The following is a 19,366-nucleotide window of genomic DNA, read 5'->3' as shown; positions in this document are numbered from 1 at the left end:
ATGTTTCTTTAGAGGCCAGCAGTGTTTAAAGAGTATTTGGAAAATGATGTTCCTACTGTATGTTTGGAAGCTTTTAAATACAATTTTAACTGCATATCATTCAGCTTTCAACAGGCAAACTCTCATTCCTAATCCAGTTATAAAAGGACAGAAAGAGTTGTGTTTTTTATGGCAAAACAAGTAGACTGCCTCTAACTGTGCCCTGTCAGAACTTTTTTGTAAATACCCAAACGTTTTGTCAAATACAACTGTATGGCCTTAACAAGGTTCTCTTTCTTTCTTATTGTATTTCTTTGCCAAAGGAAGTCTTGTTATTAAAGCTGTGTATTTGGGTTGCTGTAACGATTAGTGATCAAAAGCTATCAGTTAGTAGGTTTTGTAAAAGTCAACTCAACCTTTTTGTAGCAGTAGATTTCATGTAAATGGTAGCAGTCGTTGGTTCCTTCTTCGTGGCACATTAATGACCATTCAATATTTAATGAAATAGGTTTTATTGCTTTCTTCCCGAGATTTACTAATGCCCTCACTTAGGTATCCCTCTCCCAGCTATGTGATAGCTAGCTTACAGCTAGCTGAAAGCCAACTGACAGCCAACTGACCGCTAGCTGACAGCCAACTGACAGCCAACTGACAGCTAAATTCCACTGTAAAAAAAAAAGATTCATTCAATTGCAGCCTTTCCCCATGAGAGGGCACTTTCTACAGAAAAACACATAAACGGCTCAGGCATACAGAGGAAACTGGTCTTTGTTTGGGCCTCCAGACATACATTAGTTGCTTGAACTTTAATATTGTCTGTGGCCCTTCAGTTATCAAGATACCACTCTTACAGACATGATGGGGATTGATCTTCTGATCTAACTTTGGGTAAGAAAGCTTTCAGATGTCTTTCACAATATTTTGTCTGTATTTAAAAAAATTAAAAACTTGCCTTCAGAACCATTGCTTTCACTGGTCTTAAATGATTGATAGAAAAAAAGATATCAGTTATTTTCTTATGACATAAGACAAGCACATTCCCAAAAGGTGTACAAGTCCCGTAAAAGCAAAAGTCAAGGCAGACTTTTGTTGCAATCTCCAACAGTAAATCTTGACTTCATGCAAACAATGACATTTTAGATGCAAATTTTATTTTGGATGCTTTGTGTACACATTACAGCATCTTTGCAAATCCATTACATTGAATGCTAATCCAGTGCAGAGCCAAACACCTCCACCTCACAGAGGGTCAGGCACTCCTGTCTTCCAGTGATACCTATGTAAACATAGCGGCCGTCCATCCCGCTGGGAACCTGGAACTGAGCAGTTTCACCTGCCGGGATGTTGGTGATTACAGCAAACCTGGTAGAAGACATCACTACATTAACCTCAGGAAGGGTTTATTGAAGTAATAGGCTTTTCATTTTAAGTTCAACATGCACTGAAAGCGTCATTAGGTTTCTACGCTTTACTTGGTTAGAATGTTGGTTGCAGATCTTTTAATTAGGGTAATGAACAATATTGATATTTCAGTAATGTTTAAATAAACGTTTTCAAATCATGTCACAGAATCACAATTGACGACCCTCGATCAGGCCTTTAATTTGGCGACCTTGGTATTTGTCCATTTCTGTGATCAGATCAGAACACATTGCAGGAATCATTCATAAATGAAGGGTATTCCCGCTCCAATCCGTTTTCTTGGCAATGTAAGGAGTTTTAATCCAAAATGTAGCACCAGGGTAAACTTGAGAGAGAAAAACTGAATAATTGTTCCTCAAACGTGTTCCAACAAAATACCAATTCAGTGACTTTTTAATATTAGTATTATAATAGGACAGGCTTTAAGTTACCTGGGATTGTCAGCACCATTGTTTACAAGAGAATCTCCAATGCGGATCTCGGCTCCATTGAGTCGGTCAGGGTATTCATATCGGTTGGTTATCTTAACAGAAAACACTTTGTGTGTTTTGAGCAGAGTCAGCCTCCACCAAGGGTTCAATTCCTCGGCTGTGCAACTGCACGAACCCTCAGCCCACTTGGAGGCCCAACCCCCATCAATGGCATTATTTGCATTGTAAAACTCAAACACTGATGACTGTGTGGCTTTTCCTTGAAGGGCCAGGTTCTCTTCTGCAACAAAAAAACAAAGATTTAGGTTAAATCAATAACATGTATGACTCCTGATGCAGATTGTTTTTTATTATACTGTTTCACCATGACTCTCAAAAGATTTGATTTAATTTGCCGTCAGGATGAAGGACATAAAAGGGATAACCCCACCATATATTAACAAATAATTAACATATAGTTATTTGTTATTGGAAAAGAGGAAATAAATAAGACCTGTTTTAGTAATCATAAGTGACATGAAAGGCTGGTACATCCTTGCTCTTTTTCCTTTTAATGGGACCATATTTTACAACTTGAACATCATGCTGGATTGAAGAAGACTTGAAACAAACAATTGAGATCATAAACTAATGGGTACACTCTTTCCAGCAGTAATACATCAAGTGAGTTGCAGGACAATTTTTCATAGACTTCTACACAATCAGACTTTTAGGAAGAATGCAGGTTTAAGGCACTTCTGCATTGAGTTAACTTTTCAGCCACTTGGCTTATATGACAGTTCCTGGTTTAGATGGATATCACACATTATTTATGTAAGATCCCAAACCCTCACCAGTTGGGGCATGGTACCCATAGACTTCCACCTCACAAAGGCTAAGGACCTTTTTATCACCCGGTATACGCACAGTCACATAGCGTCCCTCCACACGATTAGTGAAAGTCAGAATGAACAATACGGCTGAACCTAATGTAGAAATTGTACCAGCCCTAAAAGAAAGGGAACAAAAGTTAGAAAGAAAGAAGAACAAGAATTACATTGTATACCTGCAGTCCTTAACCTGTTAAGCCCTGAGCCTGTTTTTCAGGTCTCAGGCTCGAAAATGACATTCCCAGAACAAATGACCATATCTTCCCTTCTAAAAGGGTTAAATTAATAATCTTTTTTCTCAAAGTAATGATAAACCTGTGAGTTGGATGTAGAAAAGTCAGAATACCTTTGAAACTACAAGAAGATTAGGAGGACTTTTACAAAAAAGTTATAGAAATGTTTGTCCAGAAGGATAGGCAAATGGACTTCATCTTCAAGTCAAGGTAAGACCGCAATTTTATTGAAATTTGGATCTTACTAAGAGAGAACAATTCAATATTTAAATGATAAAATTACATTTTTTGGGTATCCTTTTGTTGAACTGTCTGTTTAAAATTAATCGAAGCATCAGACAAAAAAAGCTTTTGAAAATAATATTATATTTTGGTTTAGGTCAAAATATAATATTTGTAAACCTGAAGAGTCAGTGCCAGTGCCTCACCAGCCATGAACCTCACTGCACGTCACTGCAGAAGCTTATATATAGACATCTAAGTTTTTTGTGCCCCACCACTTTTGTACATATAAAAACGTCACTGGCCATATCTATACAAAACATGTCTCTGAAGTGTTTTGCTCAAAATACCAAACAGATCACCCTTTTATAGCATGCCTCATACCCCTCTATTTCAGCCCTGTAACAAAAGTGCTGATTCTGGGTCTGGCCCTTTAAATGTAACCCGAGCTGCTGCTGGCCACGCCCCTTTAGAGCTGCTGCTGGCCACGCCTCTTTGGAGTTGCTGCTGCTAGCTCTGAGTGTTAACGATGCCTGCTAATGTAAACAAAGACCATATTACGTCCAAAAAACGTCGGGCATTGTTTCTGATAGCAACGTTTCTGATAGTGCCGTGGGTCCACATTTCCGATATTATGTCATATCGGACGCAAATCTGGATCAGCTCCGTTGTAACCCCGTTTTTAGAGATTTGCGTACGGAGGAAAAGAGAGAGGGTTTTGTTTTCTGACACTTTGTGAGTTCCCTGACACACTGGAGACACCTAAAGACATCAACAAGTGCATTTTGCATGATAGGAGACCTTTAAGTCACAAAACAGTCAAATCATTTAAATCAGTAAAATACTTCAATATATCTAGAAATGTCACATACGTACATTTAATCATAAACACACATCGAGGCAATATTTATACTTTTACTTTGTATACTTTAAGTACATTTTGCTCACCACCAGTAGGTAGAGTGCTTTACTTTTACTCAAGTAAAACATCTACCTACTGGTGGTGAGCAATTTACAGGGGAGAGGAGAAAATAAACAAAATGCTCAGACAGTTACACAAAACAAATGAATAAAATGTGTGCAGGAAAGGTCTTACACTGGGTTTGTTGCACCATTGTTGTCTAAAGAGTTGCCGATGTGGACCTGTGCCCCCTGAAGCCTAAATCCACAGCATGGGTCTCCTCTGTTGGAGATGATGACGGAGGTGACGATGTAGGGCTCCAGCAGGTCCACTCTCCACCAGGGGTTGCTTTCTGGATCAGTGTGGGTGCACGATCCAGAATCAAACTTATTGTCACGGTTCCATCAATAGCGCTGCTGGCAGCTCCAAATACGTGGTCTAAACGGTTTGACTGGGTCGCTTTTCCGCGCAACGCCACGTTTTCTAGAGAAGAGACAGTTGAATATATAATTATAATACACACATTGGAAAATGGTTTAAGCTACATTAGTGTTCCAACAGATAACTTTATGATGGTCCTGAATATTCAACGCACAACACCTAAAGTAATAGACACAAATTACAAACAGAGAAATGCTGCACGTTTCTCAGAAAGTAAATTATGACTTTATATTAGACCTGTGAACGGTGATCATTAAAAACTATTCCATTGTGAGTTGGGTTACGCTTCCTGAATTTGTAGCATGTTGCCTTAGAATGCGCGTGTTGCCAACTTGATAAAGATGTTTATCAGTGTTTTAATGTCTATGCAGTGTTTTATTTCCAAACGATGAACACCTGCTGATGAATTGGAGATTGAATGTGTTTTCTGTATTTGTCTGTGTCGCTTTGCTGGGATTTCTTACATGGCGATGTGTTCACAGTTACATTTAAACAGTATTGGCACAATAGCAATAACTAGCACATGGCAATGTATTTTAATGATTCATTATCGCATGGTTTTAAGTGTGTGTTTTTATTGTGATTTTACTCTGAAATGTGTTTGCCTTTTTAACTGGTTTTAACTTCCTGCTGCATGCTTTTATTTTGAAATGTTTGGATTGGCCTTGCCATGCTGATTGACAATGAGTGACCACACCTGGAGCCAATTTGCACCAACGGCCCTGCCTATAAATGGAAGGAGAAGAGCAGCAGAGGACAGACGGACATTGAGGGTGTTTCTCAATCGCGAGTACGCTTGCTTGGTAGCACATGTCTGCCGAGCATCTTGCTTCAGAAGCGAGTCAAGAATACTTCCTGGCATTCGGAAAACGAAGTGTGGAACAGGCTAGCAAGTGTGCAGGTGTGCATCATATGAGAGGCCCCGCCTTACATCTTCCGCCACAGATTTGGGGAAATTGGTCCGTGCGCAAAGCGTTGTGGGGATTTTAAGACCGCGGAGTCTACTTATGTGCAGCCTCGATATTTCTCCAAACGGAGTACGCCGGGCTCGGTAGATTTCCAAGTATGCTGGAGATTGGAACAGTACTTCGGCGGCACTCGATGACGTAGTATGCTTGAAATAGTGGCTCTGAAGCAGCTTTACTCGCGATTGAGAAACACCCTGAGACTGGGAGAAACTGAAGGAGACAGCAGTTTTCTTAGTAAAGTTTTTATGTTTTACTGAATAAATTATTGTGTTTTAAACTTAGTAGTAGGCTCCTTGATTACCCAGTTTTGCTCTCCACCTGATTTAAAAGAACCCTTTCCCTCTCCATAAATTATTACCCCTCCCCCCCTCCTTTACATATATATCTAATGTGGGCAGTGAGATTACAATATTTTATGCATTACATAACTCTTTTTTTTTTTTTTTGGAGAGTGTCTCTTTAAAGGCTCCAGTCTTAACAAAAGATGTTGTTGCTAGAATAAGTGTAAAGGTTAAGTTTGAATGCATTTGTATTAAGGGTGACTTATCAACTAAGGAGCAGTTGGGTTAAATACGATTAGAAAAGGATTTAACGAGAAAAAATGTATGTGCATCATCACAGATGAGTGAGGGGGCTCTTAGAGAATGGAGACCAGCTCAAGGGGTAAACGAAACAAAAAAGGTTGGGAACCACTGATCTAGACAATTGAACTTAATTTGTATAAACCTGCTTTTCTTGCTAACGGACAGCCTTACGTTCACTTCCCTGTTATGATTTATATTGAAAACGTCATATTTAAACGATTCATACTCACGATAAGTGGAGGCAGAGCACGTCTCCATGAGGAGCATGAGAAGGAAAACACTGAGTTTCATCATTCTGGATGAGACCTAGGATAGTCATTAAAAGAATATATTTAACATAAAACACATGTCTTTGTTGTTTCTGAAAGGCATCATTTAAGAAATGAAAATCAGATCTAAGTGTATTGAAATAGTTCGATTTCAACATTAAGACCATGATGTCTTTGATCAATGGGAAGTAAAGGTTAAAGTTGAACATATTTAATACAACTGTTAATAAAAGGAAAGCTGCAATTTGAATGTATACTTTATGATGAATACCTTTCACGAAGAAGAACAAATAATATTATTTTAAAGAATTACCAATGGGGATATTCCTTCTCTGAGAATACATGATTTTTCTTAACCTGTCTGTAAGATACAAAACATCCCTGACACACCTGGGACACATATTTATGTATAAAAGACATCAAAAAGTGCATTTTGCATGATAGGTCTCCTAAAAGGAGGATAGTGCAACACACAATCAGGTGACAGCTTTGGGGCATAATTAACGAAAGCTGCATCACCAAAGGTCTTTTTGCGGCTGTTTCTGGGAACCTCTAACAAACCAGCAGCAGAGGAACGCAGTGTTCTTGACGGCTTGTGGCTGACAAGGGAGTTAGCAATATAGCTTGGTCCTTGCCCATTAGGGCCTTATATGTCAGGAGGAGGACCTTAAAATCAATACTAAAGTAAACAGGAATCCAGTAAAGAGCAGCTAAAACTGGACTAATGTGTTCTCTCTTCTTAGTTCTGGTTATCTGCAGAGCTGCAGAGTTTTGGATGAGCTGAAGTCTGTCAGTCGTTTTTTACGAGAGGTCACTGAAAAGTGCATTACAGTAGTCTATTCAGTTTGAGACGTAGGCAAGTATACTGTAAGCTTCTCAACATCTTTTTGATTTATGAATGTTTTTTTCTTTAGCAATGTTTCTAAGGTGAAAGAAATATGTTTTTGTTACATTGCTAATGTGAGAGCTGAAGCTCAGATCTGAATCTAATACGACACCAAGACTTGTGACCTCCGGTTTGATCCTACAGTAGGAGTAAATCTCCCCATGTTATTAACCAGAATTTCAGTTTTTTTCTTTTACTAATTGTTTAATACATTTTTGGGTGACATTTTTTTTCACAGTTCTAGCTTTTCCAATTTGAATTCTTTTTGGATTTTGAGTTTTTTTTTTATATATCATACTTAAAAACGTTTACTTAAGTACCATTCTCAATGCAGTATTTTCATTGCAATGGAGTAATTTACATTGCAGTATTAGTACTTTTACCTAAGTAAAGGAGCCGCATACTTCTTCTACCACTGCAAACATTAATATTAATACAAAATGTTTGAAACATACAAGATTTTAAAATAAAATATTAGGAATGAGAATTGAAATGCTTACCCTGATTCCCAGTGAGAATAGAGGTTTTGTCCCAACAAAATAACACTTGAGTCGAAGTTACTTGATCTCAGAACTTCAAGAAGTGTCTGTAGATAATAACCCTTAAAGCTGAGCTATTTGTATATCTTCCCCCAAAATCAATATTCATGATCAGCATCCAATCACTTAATACCATGTAGTATACTCCCATGCACATGCACCCAGTTCCAGTCAGCAGATCAAGGTTCCAGTAGTTATCTAAGGACACACTGATGAAACATTCATGAGTTCATGTTTGCGCAACCATTGCTTTAATCACAGAGCGATAACTGCACTGATCCAACAGTTTCATTTTACTAGGATTTAGTTGATAACATTGACATATATATATATATATATATATATATATATATATATATATATATATATATATTATATTATATATATTGTGTCATAGCTACAAATGCAAGAGAAACACATGTTTATATGATGCCGTGTGCAGAGGTGGGAAAAGTACTCGGATCTTCTACTTAAGTAAAAGTAGACATACCAGAGTGTAGGAAAACTCTGTTACAGTAAAAGTCCTGCATGCAAACATATTACCAAGGTATTATCATCAAAATATACTTAAAGTACCAAAAGTAAAAGTAGTCATTGTGCAGATTGGTCCATTTCAGAATAATATATATGATATGTTTTATAATGATTGATTAAAGTGTTCTCAAAGCTGGTAAAGGTGCAGCTAGTTTGAATGACTTTGTATACTGCAGGGTAGCTTGTGAATTTACTCCAGGTGGAACTAAAGTCAGATTTAAGACATGAATATATTTCACATCATTCATCCAAATCTGTAAAATAACTAAAGACATTAAATAAATGTAGAGGAGTCAAATGTTAAAAAATTAGGGCTGTCAAGTTAACGTGTTAATAACGCGTTAACGCAAAAAAATAATGAATGCCACTAATTATTTTAACGGGAATAACGCATGTGTATTTTTTGTCCTCGGGCGCCCCGTAGTTTCAGAGCGCATCAAGTTTAAAATACCATCTACAAGCTGATGCTGACAGCCCCGCTCCTGCCGCCCGCTTGTGGCAGACCACACTTCCACGCTCACCGGCAGGCCCGGACTGGCCATCGGGAGGACGGGAGGGTGTGTGCAGCGCCATATAGAGATTATTATACGGCTCTGGGTGTGTGTATGTGTGACGTGAGCGAGGCACACCTTACGTGTTGTTGTTGTTGTTAGCATCTGGTGCTTGCTAGCTGCGCTAACGGATATAAGGAGCTGTTTCAATGAAAACAGAGGAGCGACATTTCGCCGACAACTGCGCAGAGCACTTGACTTTATGCAGGTAGCCAGACAGTGGGACATTCAGAGCCGGCCCGACCCATTAAGCGACATAAGCGGCCGCTTAGGGCCCCGCAGCCACTAAGGAGCCCCCTAGCAAAAAAAAAGAAAATGAAAAAAAAAAAAGAACTCACTCTCGCCGTGATAAGTATGTTTAATTAATATTGTTAATATGCCTAGATTGCCTACTCTCAAAGTCATGTAATAATATAATACATTAACCGTGCTTTACCTGAACCTCATCATGACACTAGAGAGGACGGCAGGATTGTAATTTCCCGTGTTCAGTGAATGCAACAGAGGCAAGACACCAGACCAACCTGAGAGTTGAATGGAAATAAACATGTCTTATTGGATGACAGGTACCTATCCTGTGAGCTCATAGCTGTGACAATGTTTAAAATAAACTGTCAGTCGGACTCAGAGTTTTTGAAGATGGACATAAGAAATGTTTTTCTTAAAAAAGATGAGAATTCTCAAGTGGTGGCTCACACAACAACCCCAGAGCCACAGGTAAACAAGGTATGTACATGTCAGTAAACTTCCAAGTTATGCGAACATGTAAGCAAAGCATAAATTACAGCTACGTTGACGTTACTTTGAATCGCGGGGGTAAGCTAAACTGTTAGCAAGTAGCTATAGCTAGCCAGATATATTAAATAAACACTTTGTCATACAATCTAAATGTAATGTTTTTTAGCGTTACCTGGTGATTTCAAAGAAAGCTCTCTGGGAAATGTTGACTTACTGTTCGACATGAAGCTAGAAGCTACCTTACAGTACACAGTTGATCCTGAGTCCTGTCAGTTAAAGTGTTTCATAGTTAGCTTAGCTAAGCATCAACCTAGCCCTGAAATATATGGATGTTATGTGACAGTATTTCTGAGAAAAAGTCAGCTGAAATGGTGGCATAGTTGCCACTGCTTTACGTGTCGACAGCATGTTTGAACGTATTTGCAGCAGTAAATGTGGCTGTTTGGCCACTGACGTTGCCATAACAACACCTGAATTTAAATGTGCAACCTCTTTTTGTGACAGAAATTATAATTCTTCTGAATGATATTCCTATTGACAGCTAGTTTCTATGTGAACATTATGAGATGGACAGCCAGAGAGAATAAATGAAAAACAGTTATGAAATACTATATGACAAAACAAGAATACAGTTTAAGTGATTTGTAAAATATTGTGACGACCCCTGCTTCAAGGTCTCCTGTGGGGTGCATGGCCCTTTAATGTTTCTCCTCTGCTTGTGACGCCCTGATTGAGGACACCTGGCGGCTGTTGGAGGATTTAAGAGGCAGGAGCCGGAGTCTCGATCTCTCTCTCCCGCAGAGGACCTGACTGCGGAGCAGCCACGTCGCTTAGCCTTTTTGGCTTTTCCTTTGTGTTAGTTTTTCTTGGTTTACGTTAAACTTTTGTTAATAAATATATTTTTCATATATGTTCTTGTCCTTTCCCACGCTTTTTGTTATGGCCAAGAGCCAGGCCATGACAATATCCATAAAGAAAAATCTGCTTACAGTTCTGTTTCATATTGGTGTTGAGAGATGTATCCATAGTTCTGTTTCATATTGGTGTTGAGAGATGTATCCATAGATCTCTTAATTTTGCTCTCAAAGTGCACCAGATTGATGCTTTTAACTTCAATATTTAAAAAAAAATCTTCCCGGGGGAGCATGCCCCCGGACCCCCCTAGAGGAGGTGAGGACCCCCTTAGAGGAGGTTAGGTCCACGGTGTTTATTTCTACAATATGTGTGCTTATGCTAACATCATAAGACAAAAGTTGGTTCCGTGTTGTGTGTAGTGAGAACGCGCTAGAGTGAGGGGGGCCCCCAAGCCAAAGCTCGCTTAGGGCCCCCAAAAGTCGAGGGCCGGCCCTGGGGACATTGTACGAAAAGTCAGCACACTCAGCACGGATAGTGCGCGCAACATGATTGCAGCGTCCAGGCAGCTCCCGTTCGAGCATATGATATATGCCTTGAGCTGCACATAGCTCCAACGATCCATCACAGTGTCTCCACACACACACACACACACACACACACACACACACACACACACACACACACACACACACACACACACACACACACACACACACACACACACACACACACACACACACTTTTTTAATCGACAGACAGCCCTAAAAAAAATATTTTGATCCAGACCAATAACGATAGACAGACCAATATAACGTTCTAATGATTTTATTGTATATCAGTATTGATAACATAGAATTATGTCCTGGACCAGGTGGTGACCAAAACATAGCACCAAAACAGTCTAATATGTAAGCATGTAGAGCTCTAAACATTCTCAAATGAAATCAATGTCATTCTCGGAGATGATTTTGGAAAGAAGTGATTTTTTGTTTTCTTTTGCATTGTGAACTTCTCCAGTTCTTCACTTAATCCAGACGAGAGCCGTACAGTACACCTCCACCTCACACAGACTCAGGAACTCCTCCCGTCCTGGGATGTCTATGTTGACGAAGCGACCGTCCATCCCCTTACAATCAAACGCACCGGCACCACCTGCAGGGATACTTGTGATCACAGCACACCTGGCAGAAGAAGCAGAAATGACTTTATTGAGTTCAATTAAGGTTGGTTTTGTTGCTTTAACAAAGTGCACTGTTGGCCACATTGGGGCAGCAGAACAAACATTGCAAATACAGGACTTTGAAATGATCACCTCACAAGGTTGTTATGGCATACATGCAAGCAAACATTTGTCTTTTTCATCATCCTTTGGCCACCTGATGAAACTCTGTACTGGTCTCCGCGTGATGGAAATATCTTGCTCTCAGCTGCTCAACGCTCCACTGTGTTCACCGGCTAGTTATTAAGTGTGTGTGTCGGTAGTTTGGTGGTGAGCAGCTAGCGTACACTCTGGTATATCTGAGGTTTTTCTTTGGTAAGCAGCCGAAAGCAACGCTATGATAGCAATAATATTAAACCAAAGATTGAAGTCACACATAAACCAAAAGCAATATACCAAAAGAAGCGTACAAAGCTGAATGAAACAGTATATGTAGATATCAGTGACGTGCGGTGAGGTTCATGGCTGGTGAGGCACTGACTCTTTCAGAGTCAGATTTAGAAATATTATATTTTGACCTTAATCGAAATATTCTGTTATTTTCAAAAGCTTTTTTAGTCTGATGCTTCGATTCATTTTAAACAGACCGTTCAACAAAAGGATACCCAAAATCTAAATATTGGATTGTTCTTTCTTAGTAAGATCCCATTTTCATTACAGTTGTGGTCTTACCTTGACTTGAAGATGAAGTCCATGCTATCCTTCTGGATAACAATCTCTATTACTGTTTTGTAAAAGTCCTCCTTATCTTCCTCTAGTTTCAAAAGTCTAGTTTGTTGTTTGCGTCTACCGTCTCTGTGTAGAATAACAGTAGCAACAAGAACCTGTGGGCTCACGTGCGCCCCCTTCAGTGCGTCAGAGGTTATGGCTGCCTCTCCTGGTGCTTTTTTCATTGCCGTTGTATGATGGGCGGGCCTAAGTATCATATATATGTGAAATAAGTTATTTAGAGACTATGGATGGCGAGGATAAATGTAATAAAGGGATCTACAAACATTACATTGGTGACCTACAGTGAGATGGTAACAGGCATGCGCTTAGTGCCCGCTTTCCAGACAGTTTCTGTGGGGTGACGCATTCTGAAGTGAGGCAGAGCTCATCTGTGCCTCACCTCACCCCACAGTAAATGGCTTGAGCGCGCTCACAAAATAAGTGGCCGTGCTACATTAGTGCCCGCGCTCCAGCAAGTTACTGTGGGCTTACGTGAGGCAGAGCTCGTCCTTGCCTCACTTCTCATCGCTCCCGTAGCGGATCTCGGCAAATTTGCTGATTTTGAATATAAAAAGCGATTGGAATCATACAGAAATCACATTTACACAAGATCAGTGGAGACATTTTATTATTATTATTATTTAGTTTTTCTTTAATTGTTTTTCCGTTACATTGGAGTATGACAGGTGAGGCTCTGCCTCCCCTGCCTCCCCTGACTGCACGTCGCTGGTAGATATACACTCAACACAAAGACAGCTGAGACTGATGAAAATGGCATTTGTGTTGAGGGGTTTGACAATTTGTGAGGACTCAGCACATCAAACCCTACACTACAGTTGCATTAAACCCTGGTGTGTAAGATTAAACAGTAAAAAATGCAATGACAACAACATGTTGAGTTTCACATGGGACACAAATCGCAGTCTCTTGGGTAAAAGTCCTGTGTTGTTTCTTCCACCCTTATTCTGCGTCACCACCAGCACTTGCTCTGAGCGTCTAATTGGCGCAGTTCATTGAAAACCCAATGTGTCCCCTACTAAAGGGTGCCTTGAGCATTGGTAGAGGACATGACGAAGCCTTGGTATTTTAAGCTATTTTATGAGACTGGGCTGGAGCAAATTTCACCAAAATAGGAGTAGTTAAGATATTTCAGTCTGAACAAAGCACTGACCGGCCATTAGAGTGACTGAAAACCAGAAGTACTTGTACTGTACTGTAGCATATTATTTTCGAATCAATAATTTTTGAAATTATGAATTTCAGTTAGTTTGTTTCTCATTTAAATGAACAATAAAGCTAAACAATGTTAAATGTTTGAACAGTCCACAGCCCTCTTTGGTCGTTCCCAACTCTACAGCACTTTACGGCTTTAATTAAAGGTTGCTGTCCTGAGTTGTGTGTGTGTGTGTGCGTGTGTGTACACGTCAGCCTGTCAGTGTGTGTCTCCTCTCCCTCCTCAGGTCATGCAGGGCTTGGCTTGGGTCGGCTCCACAGTTCTGCTCAAATTCCTGCTGTCCACGGTCCTCTGCGCCTCAGATGATGTAAGCTGCAGCAACTTTACCTCAAAAAAAGTCATGTGGCTGGAGAAAATGCTAATATTTCAATATGGTTGACAGTAGAATATATACCTGATCATTTGTGGACCTATCATGCTATATTTTAATAATATAGTGTAGGACCATACCTATATAAGGCATATTTATACTTTTTTTTTTTCAAAATACCAAACAGATCATGCATTTTAGCCATGCCTCATTTCGCTCAATTTGCACTTTTTTAGCCCTGTTTTTGCAAGGGCAGATTCAGGGAGAACAGCACCACCTACAGGCCTGGCATATGTACTACATCGTCTCCAGCGCTTTCGAACGGCAATGACCGTGGCTGTCTCCTCCTGATTGGTGGAGTTGGCCCAATAGCCGTAGCGCCACCGTCCTGACGTCAGGACAGTGTTCAAATCTGGATCAGTTTTTATCAGATCCGTTGCAGCCCCTTTTTTTAGAGATTTGGGTATGGAGGAAAATAGAGAGGGTTGTGTTTTCTGACACTTGGTGAGTTCCCTGGAACAAAGGGGACACATATTCATGTATAAAAGACGTACAAAAGTGCATTTTGCATGATAGGTCCCCTTTAATTAAAACGATAGTAATGACTTTGAATGGTTTTATTGCTTAGAAAATCTCCGATATTCACAGAGATTACAGATTTATCAATTTTTTTTAGTATTTTACAAAAATATTTCACTTTTATTTATAATTTTTTTCTCAGACATTTACCTTTTTTAATCTGTCAAATTCACAGATTTTACTCCAAATATATCCCTCTCCTCTATCTTTGTTTTGCCTCAAATTGCTCTATCAGTTCACATGCTTAATAAAGGCAAATCTGAAACAGGTACCGTCAAAGAATTAGGATCATATAGGGTAGTCAACCCACAATAGAAAACCCAGCTGCAGAGGTTTGGATTGGCTTTCTGAGAGCTAACAGCTTAATATGAAGTGTCTTATAGTTTCATGCTGACATCAGAAAATGTTGGAATTAAATGAACAACAATTTCAAATGCATTCACACATTTAAAATCATGAAAGAAAGTTTTTTGTTAATGAAAATATACTAAAACATGTCTAATATGTCTCTTTTTTGTGTCTCTTCCAGGCGCACATCAGTGGACTGATAAAGTCTAAGTTCATGAGCTACAAAGACTTCCACACTCTGATGTACACGTGTGCTGCAGAGTTTGACTTCATGGAGTTAGAGGTAAAGTTTGTTTTTACCAAAATCTGGCCCTCAACAAGATTAACAAATAATCCTCCTTGTGACTTTGTGTGCTAAAGTGTTCTCTGAGATAAATCTGAGGTGGATTGGTGTGAAAAACAGTTATTTGTATCAGAATAAACCTGCTATTTTATATCAAAGAGTCTGATATGTTCCAGCAGGCATCAGAGCACAGGGAACCAGATCTGTGCTTTGAATTGCAAAGGAAATAGAAACCTGGCAGCTCATTTTGATTTCAACTCTTTTACAAACTGGACCCTGCTCATGTTGTGTTTGCATGTTGTGACTGTGCAGTGTACATTCAAGATTTTGAGATGTCTTAACTTACGGTGTCTCTCCGTCCCTCAGACCCCTTTAAAATACCTTAAAACGTTGCTGCTGCCCATCGACATGCTGGTGGTCGCTGTCATCGCCTGGAGGGTAAGTGTTCCTGTAGCTTCTGGACAGAAATCAGATAAACAAGCAGCAAAACAAATATGACCCACAAAAGTAACATCTTAAAGTTGCAATCATTTGGTCCTTGTTAAAGGGGCCCTATTGTGCTAATTCTCAGGTTCATAATTCTCAGGTTCATAATTGTCTCTACTGTGACATGTCTCCATGCTTTAATGTTCAAAAAGCTCTTTATTTTTCTCATACTGCCTGTGCTGCAGCACCTCTTTTCACCCTCTGTCTGAAACCAGAGCCCAGTCTGCTCTGATTTGAGTTTTATTTGTGCACTTTTCATACACAAGGTGCAGTTTAAAGCCTTTTTTGCACCAACACAGTCTCACTCCCTGATAGTCCAATAGCAACGCTTGGTCAGGGTCCTTTGGCGTGCAGTTGTGACGCGCCGAGTCTCCTTCAGCTTCATAAACGGACGCAAATAGCTGTCAACTGTGAAATTAAAACAGAACGGTAAAAGAATAGTTTCCGGTCTATTCTGAGGCCCGATCTCTGTAGATAAATAAAGAACTACGACAGATGTGTAATGTTTAATGCAGCCGAACCATTTATTACAATGCATTCATGTGGTGACTTTCAAAGAGTAAAGCAAGCACTGCTGAATAAAGTATGATTTAATCTTTTACGAAACGTTTTTTTTCATATGGAATGCAGTTGGAGGTCAACCAATCACACTAAACTCCGAAAAAATATTTGTTTCTCCGAATCGAAGGGGAAAAATACAAAAGCATTGTACACAATTTAAACCAATCAATGTTGTGTAATTAACAAGGATAATCCAACACACTCTCACTCCCTAAACGTCCAGGAGCTACGCTTGGTCAGGGTCCCGTGGCGTGCAGTTGGGACGCTCCTAGGCTCCTTCAGCTTCATAAACGGACGCAAATAGCTTTCAACTGATTGCAATGTATTCCCATCTGCGGCGGGATTTGACACTCATGGAAGCACGGCATTCGTTTGTGTCGGCGGCTGTTAAAGGCAATGTGACCGTCCATTCCCATTGGATAACGGAGAATTGTACACCCGGGAGTAAGTATTCCCCTAACTGTCGATTGATTTGACAGTGATATCTCCACTACTCATCAACTCAAAAACACCAGATTATCCTTGTTAATTAAACGACATTGATAGGTTTTAGTGTCCAATGCTTTTGTCACGTTTTCCCCTTCAATTCTGAGAAACAAGTAGTTTTCTATGAGTTTTGGATGGCCGAAGACATTACATTACCCACAATCCTCTGTAGCAACCATAGACTGTATATTGCAACAGGCAACAGCTTCGGTTCATGTTAATTTACAAACTCTTCAACTACAACCGTAGTTATATTTAAAAACATGTTAGAAGGCCTCACGAAATACTTTAATGTACATTTAAATTTAAATGTGAAGGAATGTGTGTACAACAAAATACATCGTTCATAAACGAAACCGGAAACAGACGTAGGCAAGATCCTCAGCTCGATTATTGGATGGTTTAACCGCAATGCACGCTGGGATTTGGTGTTTATGCGATGTGAAATCCGAAAACATTTAAAAAAATTATAATAATACATTATTCCGAGTGTGCTTGCTTTTCTCTTTGAAAGTCATCACATAACGGCATTGTAATACACGTTTCGGCTGCATTAAATATTACATATCTGCCGTAGTTGTCTATTTATAGAGCCCTGATGAGAAGACTTCTAGACAAACAGGAACAACTGCCGCCAAAACTGAAAACTTGACGTGGATCTTAAATATATAAGCAATTAAACAACATCTTACATTTCTTTTCACACAATACGTCTCCTTGCAGTATCAACACTAATTCGGTTGACTTTTATATTTGATCCAATTGGTAGATAGGCTGTATTTACACCATAACGGTGCACAGCTGATATAAAGGGACACATACTGGTTAAAGCACGTTATTGCATTTTATTGTTTATTATTAGATATTAATAGGATCCCTATAAAGTATATTCTTTACTCGTCGTCATTCTCTACTAATAGTTAATTAAAGACTGTATATAATGACTATTTTGCACATCCCATTCAAGATTTCAAGATTTTCAATATGTGTGTATACCTCCGCCATTAAACTGTCATATTCTGCACATTTCTTATACTATCTACATACATCTTATAAGAGTATAATACATATGTACAGTATAATATCAGTTAAATAAGTGCTTAAACATAGTTAACATTGCTATGTTTAAGCACTTATTTTAACTGATATTATACATATGTATTATTCCTTCAGGATACACATGTGCAGCCTCGAAATTTCCCGCAACGAAGTACGCCGGCCTCGGTAGAATTCCAAGTATCCTGGACATTGGAACAGTCCTTCGGCGGCACTCGATGACGTAGTATCCTTGAAATAGTGGCTCTGGAGCAGCTTTCCTCGACATTGAGAAACACCCAGAGTCTGCTTCTCCCCCTGTGCCAGTTTGTCTTGTCTCACCAAGTCTGCTAGTCATCCCTTGACCTTGCTAAGTATATTTTTGATAGACACTTTGTGTTACGTTTTTGATAATCCAAGTAGTTGTTTTGTTTAGCGTTTTTGATCTTATAGTTTCTCAGTTTTGATCCTCCTAGTGAGTGTTTTGTGTTTTTGCCTTTTTATTAAATACTTTGTTAATCCTGACCTGTTTCTGGTGTCGTGCGTTTGGGTCCTGAGCCTTGTGTCATTCATAACAGATAGCAGGTTTCAGGAAAATTGGGGAATCTCAATAATCTCAAGGCCTTTTAAAATGAAGTATACACAACTATGGTTTAACCACTACTTATATGGTGGCAGAAGCAGCAGCGTGTTTAGACATTCAATTACAAATACTTAAAAAGTGGAATAGAGAATTAACAATATCAAATATAAACAATATCAAATATTCTGGATAGTTAAAATGTTCTAGGAAAATTCCCAAATACTGCAGTAGCAGGAATATAGGCTCATAAATAACAAAACAAAATAATGAGCCATGCTTTGTGAAAATATCATAAAACTTTAATGTGTTCACCTTGAAGACCTGATGGCAAGACAGCTTGAGAAATTCAGAAATGTATCGTGTTTTGAAAATAAAATCGATTACAAGAACGCAATCACAACATTTCACATTTACAAAACGTTTCCAATGTAGCTGTGTTTAGGTAGTTTTGGCCGTTGTAGAGGGTAATGTGTGAAATGATTGGGACTAAGATATTAAAAAAATTGTTTGATTGTTTGCTATGAAGTTACAATTTTTTTACTCTAGTGACACCAAATCCAAAATGTTTCATTTATCCTGTTAAACATCTTAAGATCGAGATGATAAATTGCCACATAATTAGTTTGACATTTTATTCTTACATATTTTCTGTTACCACTCTTCTTTTACTTAAAGGTCCCATGTCATGGCCATTTCTACTGATCATAATTCCATTGTTGAGGTTTACTAGAATATATTTACATTGTTCAATGTTCCAAAATCACATTGGTTTCTCATACAGCATCTCTGTATAGTATGTGTATTCACTCTCTGTCCTAAATGCCTTGTTGGAGCTAAGGCTGAGTGAGTGTTTCTCCGCGATCCCAACTCGTCTATTACCAACGTTCAGGGAGCTCTATGCAAGTCAATGGGACTCCCTGATAGTTGAAAATCGACGCCAAAGGTCCCCCCACTGCGTTTGATAGTGACGCCAAGGGATCCTGGTGTGTGAGGAGCTCCACGGATTGGTCCATTTGGACCAATTGTTCCATTTGGTCGTCGTTACGTCACTTAGACCAGGAAGAAAAAAATGGAAAAAGAGAAATGTCCAACGAGGCGTTCTGGGGCAG

The 19,366-nt window shown here is 39.2% G+C and overlaps 1 pseudogene; it reads right to left on the bottom strand.

The window, feature by feature from the left end:
• Nucleotides 1-1,108: 1,108 nt before the first annotated feature.
• On the bottom strand, nt 1,109-7,773 carry LOC117477271 (annotated as a pseudogene).
• Between the last annotated feature and the right edge of the window lie 11,593 nt (nt 7,774-19,366).

The sequence above is a fragment of the Trematomus bernacchii genome, unplaced genomic scaffold (assembly GCF_902827165.1).
Source record: "Trematomus bernacchii unplaced genomic scaffold, fTreBer1.1, whole genome shotgun sequence".
NCBI lineage: Eukaryota > Metazoa > Chordata > Actinopteri > Perciformes > Nototheniidae > Trematomus > Trematomus bernacchii.
Note: the sequence above shows the minus strand (reverse complement) of the source record. Positions and strands in the feature narration are given on the sequence as shown.